Here is a 14,821-nt window from a genome sequence, read left to right on the forward strand (position 1 = left end):
CCAAACATGCAGAAGAGATGAAGAGAAGGGATCGTAGGAGACGCTCTTCACAATGAATGCCGCCAATTGACAAACGCACTCCCATTTTAGCTTGTCTCTGAGCATCTTGCGTAATAGATTATTTGGGCTGTAACTGTTTCATGGCCTAAACAGGCTGAATTACAGATACATCACACATGATTACACATAAATGTTCAAAGTTTCAACCAATTTACATCATCATTATCAATATTATATCCATAATATTAAAAAAAAAAAACATGCAGGACTCTCCTATTTTGGCTGGCAAAGAGAGGGATCTAAAATGATTCACGATGATTTGTGTCTATTTTAATTGCATAAATGATGCTGTCATCCACAGGAGAAGGAGGGAGGTGGATTCCTTTTTGGATCTATGAACTTTACATTTACCTGAATGTGAATCATTTTAAAAAGTTTAATATTAATGTAAATTCAAGGAAATGTAAGAATGATTAAACCTCCCAATTCAATTACATTTATGTAAAATTGCACATTAAAATTTTTTCTCTTCATTTGGCTATAATAAAAATGGGCATGGGATCAAAGTTTCTTGATGAAAGAATATGGCATTTCAGCATTGTCTTTACAAAGGTGTAATGTAAAAATTGAGGTATGAATTAAATTCATCCTGGGTTTTCAAGAGGAGGTCCATAATCACACACAGTCTGTACTCACACACAGAGCCTGTACTCACACACAGAGCCTGTACTCACACACAGGGCCTGTACTCACACACAGGGCCTGTACTCACACAAAGAGCCTGTGGGCCTGTACTCACACACACAGAGCCTGTACTCACACACAGAGCCTGTACTCACACACAGAGCCTGTACTCACACACACAGAGCCTGTACTCACACACAGAGCCTGTACTCACACACAGGGCCTATACTCACACACACAGAGCCTGTACTCACACACAGAGCCTGTACTCACACACACAGAGCCTGTACTCATACACACAGAGCCTGTACTCATACACACAGAGCCTGTACTCACACACACAGAGTCTGTGGGCCTGTACTCACACACAGAGCCTGTGGGCCTGTACTCACACACAGAGCCTGTACTCATACACAGAGCCTGTACTCACACACAGAGCCTGTACTCACACACAGGGCCTGTACTCACACACAGGGCCTATACTCACACACACAGAGCCTGTACTCACACACACAGAGCCTGTACTCACACACAGGGCCTATACTCACACACACAGAGCCTGTACTCACACACACAGAGCCTGTACGCATACACACAGAGCCTGTACTCACACACACAGAGCCTGTTCTCACACACACAGAGCCTGTACTCACACACACAGAGCCTGTACTCACACACACAGAGCCTGTACTCACACACACAGAGCCTGTACTCACACACACAGAGCCTGTACTCACACACAGGGCCTATACTCACACACACAGAGCCTGTACTCACACACACAGAGCCTGTACTCACACACAGGGCCTATACTCACACACACAGAGCCTGTACTCATACACAGAGCCTGTACTCATACACACAGAGCCTGTACTCATACACAGAGCCTGTACTCATACACACAGAGCCTGTACTCATACACAGAGCCTGTACTCACACACACAGAGCCTGTACTCATACACAGAGCCTGTACTCATACACAGAGCCTGTACTCATACACAGAGCCTGTGGGCCTGTACTCACACACACAGAGCCTGTACTCACACACAGGGCCTATACTCACACACACAGAGCCTGTACTCACACACACAGAGCCTGTACTCACACACACAGAGCCTGTACTCACACACAGAGCCTGTACTCATACACAGAGCCTGTACTCATACACACAGAGCCTGTACTCATACACAGAGCCTGTACTCACACACACAGAGCCTGTACTCACACACACAGAGCCTGTACGCATACACACAGAGCCTGTACTCACACACAGAGCCTGTACTCACACACAGGGCCTATACTCACACACACAGAGCCTGTACTCACACACACAGAGCCTGTACTCACACACACAGAGCCTGTACTCACACACAGGGCCTATACTCACACACACAGAGCCTGTACTCATACACAGAGCCTGTACTCATACACACAGAGCCTGTACTCATACACAGAGCCTGTACTCATACACACAGAGCCTGTACTCATACACAGAGCCTGTACTCACACACACAGAGCCTGTACTCATACACAGAGCCTGTACTCATACACAGAGCCTGTGGGCCTGTACTCACACACACAGAGCCTGTACTCACACACAGGGCCTATACTCACACACACAGAGCCTGTACTCACACACACAGAGCCTGTACTCACACACACAGAGCCTGTACTCATACACAGAGCCTGTACTCATACACAGAGCCTGTACTCATACACACAGAGCCTGTACTCATACACACAGAGCCTGTACTCATACACACAGAGCCTGTACTCATACACAGAGCCTGTACTCATACACACAGAGCCTGTACTCACACACAGGGCCTATACTCACACACACAGAGCCTGTACTCATACACAGAGCCTGTACTCATACACAGAGCCTGTACTCATACACAGAGCCTGTACTCATACACAGAGCCTGTGGGCCTGTACTCATACACACAGAGCCTGTACTCACACACAGAGCCTGTACTCACACACAGGGCCTGTACTCTCACACAGAGCCTGTACTCACACACAGAGCCTGTACTCACACACAGGGCCTGTGGGCCTGTACTCACACACAGGGCCTGTGGGCCTGTACTCTCACAGAGCCTTAGTGAAAAGGCAGGATGTGACAGCCACTAATGCGTCACCACAGCTCGTCCGTCCTTCCGAAGCCGCTCCTGGTTATTCTGTATGCTTTTATTTATTTTTTTATCTTCCCGTGGCCAAACGGGAGGGGTCAGCAGGCACGGATACGGATACGACTGTAAAATGAGTCATGGGCACTGGTGTCGGCGAGCGGATGATCGGTGGCAGTTTTCCCGGGCCTGGCCGACAGAATGAGATTGTCCAGTTCTCTCAGGAATACAGATTCTGTGCGGAGAGAATCCCTGCTGCCTGGGAGGCAGTAAAATCACGGCTTCGGACTCTATTTTTTCAGCGAAACAATTTTTGTTGTTGTTTTGGCTCTGTTTTCCAGCACATTGGATTTGAAATAAAACTAAAAAATATGAGGTTAAAGTGCGGACTGTTAGCTTTGGGCTGACAGTCTGTATGTTAACCTCATATTTTTTGTTTTATTTCAAATCCATATAGAGTAGTCCATGTAGGAATATAAACATAGAGCTGACAATCACTTTTAGTCTCCTAAAAAGGGGGAGGGGGAGGGGGCTATACAAATGGCTGGAAGTCCTAAACAAACCACTGGATATGGATGTAAAGTACCCTCAAATTAATTTTGACAGTCTGCACTTAAACCTCATATTCAGCCAAATCAACTAAAACTGTGTCACTGTCCAAATACTTACAGACTGCACTGTATGTATTTTGCTATTTGTGGTGGCTATGACCTGATTTTTGTAGTTCAGACAACTCACAATTTGAATTAAGCGATATTTAATGTTGTTTAATACAAACACTTCGGCGTCAAGGCTCCGCCTCTTATCACTCCCGGTTTATAAACCAGCCCACATAATAACCGGCAGTGACCCCTATAAACCCCCCAAAATCACTTGGGCCTACAGGGCCTGACCAGGCTATGCTATGTGAACATAGTGGAGCACCCACGGTACCACTGAGCCGATATCCAATTTCGTCTCGAGATGATGTGACGAACTACGATGTTGTTGCATTTCTTGATCGACCTCGTAATTCTAGTTTTATGTGAACCTTTCCATGTGAAGCCAGTCTGCACTGTGGCCATACAGCTGTACTAAAGACGCAAGCTATTGACGGTCGGCTTTAGCATTAGAATTATATTGCCTCTGAATGCTTAGTCATTGAATCTTTTGCCATTGGTTAGCCGTTGGGATGATCAATTAACCCAGCAACGCACCAAATATGCACAGCCTATAAAGCAGCATTGGCTTGCCATAAGAAATTAACCCAGCAATCCACCTGATATACAGTATGAAGCAGCATGGTGGCGTGTATCGCAGCAAGCTCTATGATGCATGGGTTCATGAGGCTTTGAAGTCGGCAGGAGTTGGCTTTGTCAATTTGGACGGTGCATTAGACTTGCATCCCAGACTCTCAATTGGCCAATCTTCAGAAATAAATCACCCTTATAGAATCCCCCCAAAACCATCTAACTGCTTTACGGAGGAAAATGTAAAAAATTCCCACTCTGTCCCCTAGTGGCAAGTTTTTAACCTCACGAGAAAACCCGACTAACCTTGCTTATAATATATATTTACAGCTTGAAGTAATTTAAAGTATATTTAAAGTAAAATTTCAGCAGCACAAAAATTGGCTGTGTTGCTTCTGATGATCTTTGTGTCTTCTTTTGGCTTTTGACAAAAGCATAAGACACCAAAGAAATGAACACAGTGCTCAACTACAAACCAGGAACACCCAAAAGACTTTGAGCAGCGAATCTTAGAGCAGAAAATTGTTTGAACAGCGATGTTGAGGGACTCGACAGGGGGAGGACTAAACAAACTTAAAAAAATTTCTGAAAGGCATAAATCGAGGAGTTAGCTGGGCAAGTCAAGCAAGACTGGCAGCAGCTGGAATGGCTGGGCAACACAGCAGCTCACAGAATGAGCTTTAGCATGAACGGTTTTGAAAATGGAAAAGCTGGCTCTCAACGAGAATCACATTTTCGAGTGTTTTATCGCCGGTAGCGGGGTGCGCTTTGGGGAAATGGGGATTGCTGAATCAAGTGAACGAATCGAAAGATTCAATCTTTTCACTGAACAAATCGTTTGCGAATGAGTCAGGAAAAAGAATCAAACTTCCCATCACAAATGAACAGGTAAGGTTGGGGATTTAAATAGCCCTCCAGTTAAGGCGTAAGCAATCGTGAGCAGGCAGCACTTAACGAGTTCTGCACCTGAACTAGCTCCGCAGGCTTCGCGTCATTTCCGTCATAAATACAGCACATAAAAATGTAGTCACCCTGTGAGAAAAAGTTCACTTTTCCAGTTGAAAAGCTTTTCATGGCCAATGTGAGTAATATTTTAATTATAATCCATTCTAACCATAAGCATGACTTAATTGTAGAGTGATTTAATTAGTCATATGATAATGCATTAATCCAGCTCTTTGCTTTTTCAAAAGCTCCGAATATTTTAATTGAAAAGACGGACCGTTTTCTACGAGGTTCGTATGGGAAATGCCCAGGATGGGCTGAATCTGAGTCTGAAGTCACGGCGCGGTGTTCGACGCGCTTTGGGAATGATGCGCTATAATGCGGCCCTGTGTCCGACGCGCTTTGGGAACGATGCGCTGTAATGCGGCCCTGTGTTCGACGCGCTTTGGGAACGATGCGCTGTAATGCGGCCCTGTGTTCGACGCGCTTTGGGAACGATGCGCTGTAATGCGGCCCTGTGTCCGACGCGCTTTGGGAACGATGCGCTGTAATGCGGCCCTGTGTCCGACGCGCTTTGGGAACGATGCGCTGTAATGCGGCCCTGTGTTCGACGCGCTTTGGGAACGATGCGCTGTAATGCGGCCCTGTGTTCGACGCGCTTTGGGAACGATGCGCTGTAATGCGGCCCTGTGTTCGACGCGCTTTGGGAACGATGCGCTATAATGCGGCCCTGTGTTCGACGCGCTTTGGGAACGATGCGCTGTAATGCGGCCCTGTGTTCGACGCGCTTTGGGAACGATGCGCTGTAATGCGGCCCTGTGTTCGACGCGCTTTGGGAACGATGCGCTATAATGCGGCCCTGTGTTCGACGCGCTTTGGGAACGATGCGCTGTAATGCGGCCCTGTGTTCGACGCACTTTGGGAACGATGCGCTATAATGCAGCCCTGTGTCCGACGCGCTTTGGGAACGATGCGCTGTAATGCGGCCCTGTGTTCGACGCGCTTTGGGAACGATGCGCTGTAATGCGGCCCTGTGTTCGACGCGCTTTGGGAACGATGCGCTATAATGCGGCCCTGTGTCCGACGCGCTTTGGGAACGATGCGCTATAATGCGGCCCTGTGTTTGACGCGCTTTGGGAACGATGCGCTATAATGCGGCCCTGTGTTCGACGCGCTTTGGGAACGATGCGCTGTAATGCGGCCCTGTGTTCGACGCGCTTTGGGAACGATGCGCTGTAATGCGGCCCTGTGTTCGACGCGCTTTGGGAACGATGCGCTATAATGCGGCCCTGTGTCCGACGCGCTTTGGGAACGATGCGCTATAATGCGGCCCTGTGTTTGACGCGCTTTGGGAACGATGCGCTATAATGCGGCCCTGTGTTCGACGCGCTTTGGGAACGATGCGCTGTAATGCGGCCCTGTGTTGGACTCATTAGGCGTGGCCCCGCTTACTGCAGCGTAACTCCTCCACACTTACAGGCCTCATTTCCTCAGGTTTTAATGCCCGTTCTCATCGAGCGTCCCTCTTTAATTTTTTTTTTGGTCGGTCCCGAGCTCGCAATAAGCCCGTTTTAATAAGATCACCGGCTGCGCGAAGCCCGAAGGGGCGTGTTTTGAAGATGAAGGGCAAAGGAATCGCCGGGCGAAATCAGTATGATCAACCAGACGCAAATTTGCATTGTTTCCTCGTTCCGGCCCCCCCCCCCCCCCCGTAATTTCCACAATGGCCGCTCCTCGCCGACAGCTCTCATAAAGACGCACAAGGCGCTCGTTGATTATGGATACCTCTGGGTCAGCCCCGGGCCGGGCCGAGCAGGAGACATAATCACGGTTATTTATAAAAACGCCGCTAACCGCCATACCGGGGATCTCATTACAAGGAGGGCCGCCGCAAAAGTGCTCTTGAAAAATAAGCGTCGCAGACAATTTTTTATTATTATTATTATTATTAATTTTTTTTAAATTAACTGTCGTCGATCATCCGAATCATGTTAAAGAGCATTGGGAGAGATGTATATGAGTCGCCGGTAAGGAAGATGAATGTGCCGCACCAGGGAGTCAGGGCAGCCTCTCTCTCAGAGAGGCTGATGACTGGAGTGTGACGGGGAAGCACCCGGCCGGCGTATTCAGAGGGCACGGATACAAACACGGTTAATGGCCCGGGCCCAGGAGTCAGGAGTCACACAGCACAGACAGAAACACAAAAGCTGAAATAACTCACACTGCCCTACGTGACACATATGACAAGCCATCAGACGCAGGCCAGTACAAAAAGGGAAAATGTAGAGAACATGACAGTGTAACAAACGAACAGTAGATGAGCAGTAAAACGAAAAGCATTTGTTTAAATTAACACTGGTCAAACAAAACGAGACCTGCAAGATGGGGTGGGGCATTCCAGGATAGTACCCCGAAGACAAGTTTCAAGAACATTTTGAAACACCACGTGGATAGATTCATAACTGTTTGTCGTAAAATGTTAATGGCAAGAATGTATCCCAAGTCTTTGTATTCAAGTGCTGTTGTATGCAAGTTGCAACTGCCCTGCTAACCCTCAAAAGCCTGACACTTCTTTTCCCCTTCAAAGGAAATTGATCAGTTCAATTTAGTTCAAGTAAGCCATGTTTTAAATTAATGGTGGATTCATGCATAGGCTGACCATTCGTCCTCTTTTTCTCAGACATTTTTGGGACCAAAACTATCCATCCAGATGGGATTTCTAAATACCTACATTGTCCAGGTTAGGTTTTTCTCATTCCATAGACCGTACATAAGCAAACAAGTGGCTTAGTTAGTATTATTCTCATAACGCTGCATGCCCCTGTCCTCTTTTTCTGAAATCGAGTATAAGGTACGGTTCCCCTACTCATGCATTGTACGCTTTTCTTTTGTTTGAGCAATAGTACCATGTCAGTTTACTGCTGTGAATGGCATTACTGGCCCTGTTATGATCTTCTCAGGTTTTATTTTGTTTAATAAACCTTCAAAATACTGTCATTATTTCTTTGTTATACTGTAGCATTCATGCTATTTACTCTAACTACAGGTTTTAAGCAGAAATTTAAAAGTGGGCCACATTAATTATACATTTTGGCATTGTTTCTTTGAAATGTTGACAGTAGACAATTAGAACAAATTTCGCTTAATTATTAAATTCCATTGCACTCAATTATTGTAAAAAGTGACAGCCCTCCCGAGAACCTCCAGCATAAGAACGCTTATTCTGCTCATAAACAGCGCACAGCCCTGGAAGGGAAAACGAAACGCGGTCAGAGATTGTCTGTGATTGAATCCAGCAGAAACACACCCACTGATAATGTATTCAGCCTAATCCAGCCCATTTTCCCCCTGCGCTGTGCACTTTGAGCTGTGCGCTCCTCATCTCTAGTCATGAAAACATTTAAACAACATTCAGTAGCCACATCCAGTGTGCCCATGCGCCATTGACTGTGTCCATGTGTCATTCCAGAAAATAGAGCCCAGAATACATTGCATAAACTCATTGCCCAAACTCAAGGTCCTGGCAGACAAGGGTCGCTGTTCGTCTGACCGTAAAGCGATGACCTTCTCGCCCTGCCTTTTATGAGCAACGGTGGAATTTCTTTCAGTTTGTTTTCTGCTTGTAATATATTTACCCGTGTATCATGGGCTCAGTGGCCTCCTTGACCTCTGCTACACAGGGATCAGTGAACCTTTTATCTCCTCTGTGCTTGTGAAAGGAACGCTTGTGTATGCAATCTGCTGTTAGATTAACCTCACATTGTGTAGGGCTGGGGCAGATACATTGAATCATTCAATTAAAAAATAAAAAATAAAAAAAATAAATAAAGATAATAATTGGAAAATGGAAACTGATTTTGACAATGATCCCATGGATTTACTTATTCTGTGAAAATGTTAACTCCAGGAAAAAAGAAAAAAAAACTAATTAAACACTGAAACTAAATATCTTGGAAATTAGTTTTTACTCCTTTTAGTCAAATCATTTAGCACAGTGGTGACAAGTCTTTCGTTTGTGTGTGCATCTTTTTTGTGAAGCATGATTATTGCTGCTGTTCTCTATTTACTCAGTTAATTATATAATTGACAAACTCTGGGAGTTGAGCTAATTACTGAATTAAATTACTGAATAAAGAATCGATTGTTTTAATAATGATATTGGCTGTTCCTGCATTTATTATTATTATTATTATTATTATTATTATTAATACATTTCATGAATTAAAAAAAAAAAAATCAGCATGGAACTCTTAATAACGATGTTCCCACTTCATGTAACATACACTGTAAATGTTTTGTTCATTAAAACCGTTTGACAACAATAGCCCTTTAATGCAGTCTTATACATTATAATACAGACTGAAAATATATTAATTTGGTTTGATAGACATACTGTAAGTATGTATGCTATTTTGTGAGACACATTTGTACTGTATTCAGCTCATTCCAAACACATACGATACTGTGCTCACTGAAGCAGCTACATTGTGTGTGTGTGTGTGTGTGTGTGTGAATATGTCCTCACAAGGTGTGCATGTCCTCACAAGGTGAGCTCAGGGCGTTCCTTCAGCCCTGCTGGTAGTGATGAATGGTGGTCGCATTGTTCTGTAGCTGGAAGGACTTGGTTCTTAGATAGTCTGCTCTTAGATTGTGACACAAACAACTGCTGAGGTTCTTACATGTTCAGGGTTAAGCATGCCCTTGATTTCCTGGTATATATAAAAGGACATGTGTGTGCTTATCCAGGCCTTGTGGAAAGGGGCTTAAAGGACATATTGAATATCCACTTTCACCAGGTTCATGGTGTCAATTACCAGGGTTTAGCATATAATGCAAAGCTTCATTACCTTCAATCACCGACGTTAAAAAGGAAGTTTGATTTCAAAATCTAGAAAGACTTAATGAGTGTGTCCGTACGAAAACGCTTCCTTATTTCACCCCTGTGTAACTTGTACTCCCCCATGTAGGTGAGCGTTCAAGTGAATAATTAAATGTAAACTGCCCGATGTAATTTGTCATGTCCTGTGAAGGACCCGAGGCGTTTTCGCTGCCAGCAGATGCTGCTCAGCGGTTCTCGCGCGAAACCCTCCAATGTGGGTCACATTTCCGCGGCCAGCCCGAATGCCAGATGGCGGAGTCGGAGGTGCCGTGGATTTTCACCTCTGAAGAAATCTCCCTCCTCTCTCTCTACAGCACTCAAAAACTCTCTGTCCAATCAACAGGCTGCGGCTGAAAGTTTTAGCGTGGGCAGAGGAAAATAGCATCTGCTTGATGAAATATGAGGCAATAAATGCAATGTATAATCTTTTATATTTCTTTTCGAATGAAGCACAAAGTGGAACTCAAGATGAATAACCGAATCGTTCTCAGCCACCTGGGCTATCTTGGCTCAAAAATGTGGATATATCCAAACACATAGAGTACTTGCAATTATCAAACCTAAGATTGAGGGAGAGGTTTAAATGAATATAAAGTCACAGTGAGATTTTAGAAACCCTCATATCAAGGTAAATGTAGTTAATATTCCACTTTGGGAGTCACATGTCATTTATGTTTCTGAGGCAGAAGAAAAAAAAAAAGAAAAAAAAAATCTAGACTGAAGAGATAATCACATCACTTTTCACACGTATTACCATAAAACCCTGAAATGAAAAATCATGTCAGGAGCCGTGTCAAAATCTTAAAACCCACAAATGTAGAACTCAACAGGTTAATGCCGAACATGCCCCAAATCGAACTACGTCCACAAATGAGTCACACTAATGAGGCAGACCACGGGAGTGGCAAGAAATGCAAGTGCTGTATCTGGTGCGGCTGATTGCCAAATTATTCTGTATTTACGGCAATAATCATTCAATCATTCAAGTCATTTTGTCAAATGTTAAAGATAATTCCTTGTTTTATGCTTCATTATTTTTATGAGCTCAAAGCATTTCACATTCATTTTCTGACCCTCTCCTTTTTGCATTTTTACAGTAGAGTGGATTAAGATAAATTCAGATTCAGCTTCATTTTGGTACTTTGGTTCATTTTAAGGCTACCATGCAGTTCAACCAGGTAACTTTTTTTCCTCAGCAAAAATATTTTTTTCCCTTGTCCATTGAAGAGCATACATAAGAGATTTCATGTGATCTTGCTGGCCAAAATATTTTATGCGAGGCTGCAAATGATTCAATCGGTAATGGGCGATACAGGCTGCGAACAAATATGCATTTTTAGCTCATTTATTATGCTGAAAAGAAAATGAGAAGTACATAATTACATGGTCTTAATAGTTTGTGTATTCTATGAATATTTCATGTATTGACTGAACTGAAAATTATGCTCTGAATGCAAAAGTGCTTTATCGCCACATGCACAGTGTTTAACCGTGAATAGGAACGATTCCATTCTGTGGACTTTGATCACGCAGCTTATTTCTTCATTAGGTCATATATTTGAAAATGCAGTTATCTCCTGGATGAAAGCTGGTAGTGACTACAGAGGAACTCCTCACAAAAATTATTTTTCATCTTCAAAATAAATCAATCATTGGATGCAATGTACGTTTTTTATATAACAGAATAATATCCATCCATCCATCCATCCATTGTCGATACCCGCTTATCCTGGGCAGGGTCGTGGGAGGTGCTGGAGCCTATCCCAGCGTGCATTGGGCGAGAGGCAGGAATACACCCTGGACAGGTCACCAATCTAGTTTAGATCGACCATCAAATTTACACCCTCCAGTTTGACAGTGGCTAGCAGTATTTGTAGAAAGCCATTACATCTATTGTTTCAATGCGATCCTGCTTTCTTACAGCAAGACAAAAAAAGGCTAATGGGTGACTACATATCTTTCACAGCAGCAGACATTTAAATCTTACACAAGTGTATCCACTCAAATTAATGGCCTCAGCTCTTCTAGTGTTAATACGCGCAGAGTTTAAACAGATTAATGGCCATTTTATTGGCTCCCAGCAATTCTGCATTTCTAAACCTAAATGCGAGTGTAAAATACACTGAAAGGTAAAAAAAAAAAAAAAAAAGAAAATATGTATTTAGCAGGCCTGTTACTGGCCAGCAAACAATTTTCATATTCTTTGAACATTACTATTCTCAAAACAAATGTGACCATTTTTGTGTTCAAGAACATTATTATTATTATTAGGGGTCCAAGCAGCGAAGCTGGTGGAACCCTATTGTATCTGTTAGGATTATTATTATTATTATTATTATTATTATTATTCTCTGCTAAAAGTGTCTGAGGCTCAGCAACCATAAGTCCTAGAGCAACCAAATTTGGTAGGTGGGTTCCTATGGCCCCCCACTGCTCAGGCACTACAAATCACCTATGTCGGCCAAATGTTGGCGCTATAACAAAGGGTCATGCGTAAAAGGCCATAACTCCCTCACCATAAGTTAGATCAACACAAAACTTCATTCACCTATGCATCTGAACGTGCTCTACAACTTTGCTATTGGGACCACCTATGTCCGCCATATTGTTTGCCCGCTATTTGGACTTTGTATGAGTTGCGGTGCGGAAGAGCTGTAGCTCCAAATCTAAAGTGTTACGACATCTAGTAAAATTCTTTAGGGCAAGCGGCTAGAAGACATCCATGGCGACGCAAGTAATCCGACACCGCAGGGTCTAGTTTTTATCAGTGAGGGGAGGGTCTGAACGTCGGGGAAACAATGGAAGACAGTGCCAGCCAGAGTGCATGCTAGGCAACTAAAAGTTTGTTAGTAAAAGCGTTTTGAGAGGATGAATGATTAGTTTTCTTTGGCATGGATCCATTTGAAGACAGTATCGGGTGAGTTCGTTTAGTCTTTGAATCTGTCATTATGCTGAGAAATAGCTAAACCATTTTATTGATAGTATGTTAGTTTCTGTGCATACGCGCGAAAACACGCTGGTATAATAAAACAATGACGGTATTACATATATAGTCCGCTTCGTTCCGTTGCTACCATAACATAACAAACTATACGCGCATTCGTGATGCCTGGGTAGGCTATCTTCAAAAATAGCTGTGTGTAATACCACACCTGTGGCTTACGGCGTTGTCGCCCTTTTTAGTAGAATTTGGCTTGATTGACAATTCATTTATTTAGAGAGAGAGAGAGCATGCGTGTGTGTGAGGAGAAAACATAGTTCCCACGAGATCTCTGATCATTCTCGCAACATGGGGGCGGGGGCAAACTTATAATAAGGGCTGAACACACAGCCCTCTAAACCATTTCTCTTTGCATTTGTGCCTCAACTAAAGATTTTGACAATGACCACCAGACAGAGGTGCATATTTTCTGCTACTGAGGTTCTGTCACAGATCTTGGAGGGTGAAAGTGATTTAGATGAGGATATGTCTGAGACTGAGGATAATGTTGAGGAGGACCCTGACTATGTGGCATCCTCCTCTGATGATGAGAATGAAGCCTTTGAGATACCACATTCTGACCCTCCTTTTGTTTCTCAACCACCAATAAACCGTCCTGTCATCTCTCAACCACCAAGAAACCCTCCTGTCATCTCTCAACCCCTAAGAAACCCCCCGGTCATCTCTCAACCACCAAGAAACCTTCCTGTCGCCTCTCAACCACCAATAAACCCTCCTGTCATCTCTCAACCCCCAAGAAACACCCCTGTCATCTCTCAACCACCAAGAACTGACATGTTCACTTCCAAAATTGATGTATAAGGGGAAGATGGGGGGAGTCATGTTTTATTTACTGGGGTATTAAGATGGTCAGTAGAAAGGCCTAAAGTAGCTGAGAGAGAAACTTTGGTAACACTTTCAGTTAGAATTATTTTCTGCAGGTTTATATTGCTGGGGTCAAATTGACCCCAAACATAAAAGTTGTTAGTTAATTTGAACCTAATAGGAGGGTTAAAAATCGCTCCATAGGGGGTGCGATAGTGCCAATGCTAGGACCCCTCCCAACGCTGCTTGCGGCTTTAATTATTATTATTTTTATTTGTGAAGAACACCTCCCAGACACACTCAGCATGTTGTAGTTACAGTACAGTGTAAGTAGTTGTAAACTGTCAGCAATGTATGGTGTCAATATGTTGCATTTGTGTCCTAAAGCTAATAACTGACTGTAACCACATCCTCTCCAGTCTTGCAATGGTCGATGTACTCTGCTATGTAAAATTTAAATGAGAATTATTTGGGAAAGTGATAGACTTCAGCATTCAAACAGCTGAGATGACACCATTGCCAAGGGGGTGAAGCTACGTTTGGACTCACTTTCAACATGAGGACCCAGAAGCAACGGCTGTCTCGGGACTGATTGCACTGAAATGTATGCTAAAGGAATCAAAATAAGTGCAAAATGAATGCACCAGATGATCATAAAATTAAGAATAGGAAAAAACCATTGTGTGCGACACCTTGGGACGGTGAGGATGAACCACGAGGAACTTGGGAGAGAGGAGTGTCTCCATTATAGAGCAAGACATGTATGATCAGATTTCATTTTTAGACCTAAGATTAGTAAGAAACTCAAGGAGCTTTCTTTGGCTATATAATACACCCAATGACCTCACATAATGGCATGCACGGAAGCTTTGGATTTTCTTTTTTCTTTCTCTTTTTTTTACAGGAAGATGGGCCGTCTTCCTCTGGAATAAATCAGACGAATGCATCACATTTCATTCCTAACAGTCCTTCCCAGGGGACACTGCATCACTCACTCGCGGACATGTGTTTTACCATTATTGTCATCCGCCCTGTACAGTGCTGTGGCCATCACAGGGCTGGGTGCTGATCCATTGCCTGTGTCCGGGTTAGATATAGCCATTGCTATTTTGCCGAGCATCAGCATATTTTTACGTGTTACAAGCATATG

The sequence above is a fragment of the Anguilla anguilla genome, chromosome 18 (genome assembly GCF_013347855.1).
Source record: "Anguilla anguilla isolate fAngAng1 chromosome 18, fAngAng1.pri, whole genome shotgun sequence".
NCBI classification, from domain to species: domain Eukaryota; kingdom Metazoa; phylum Chordata; class Actinopteri; order Anguilliformes; family Anguillidae; genus Anguilla; species Anguilla anguilla.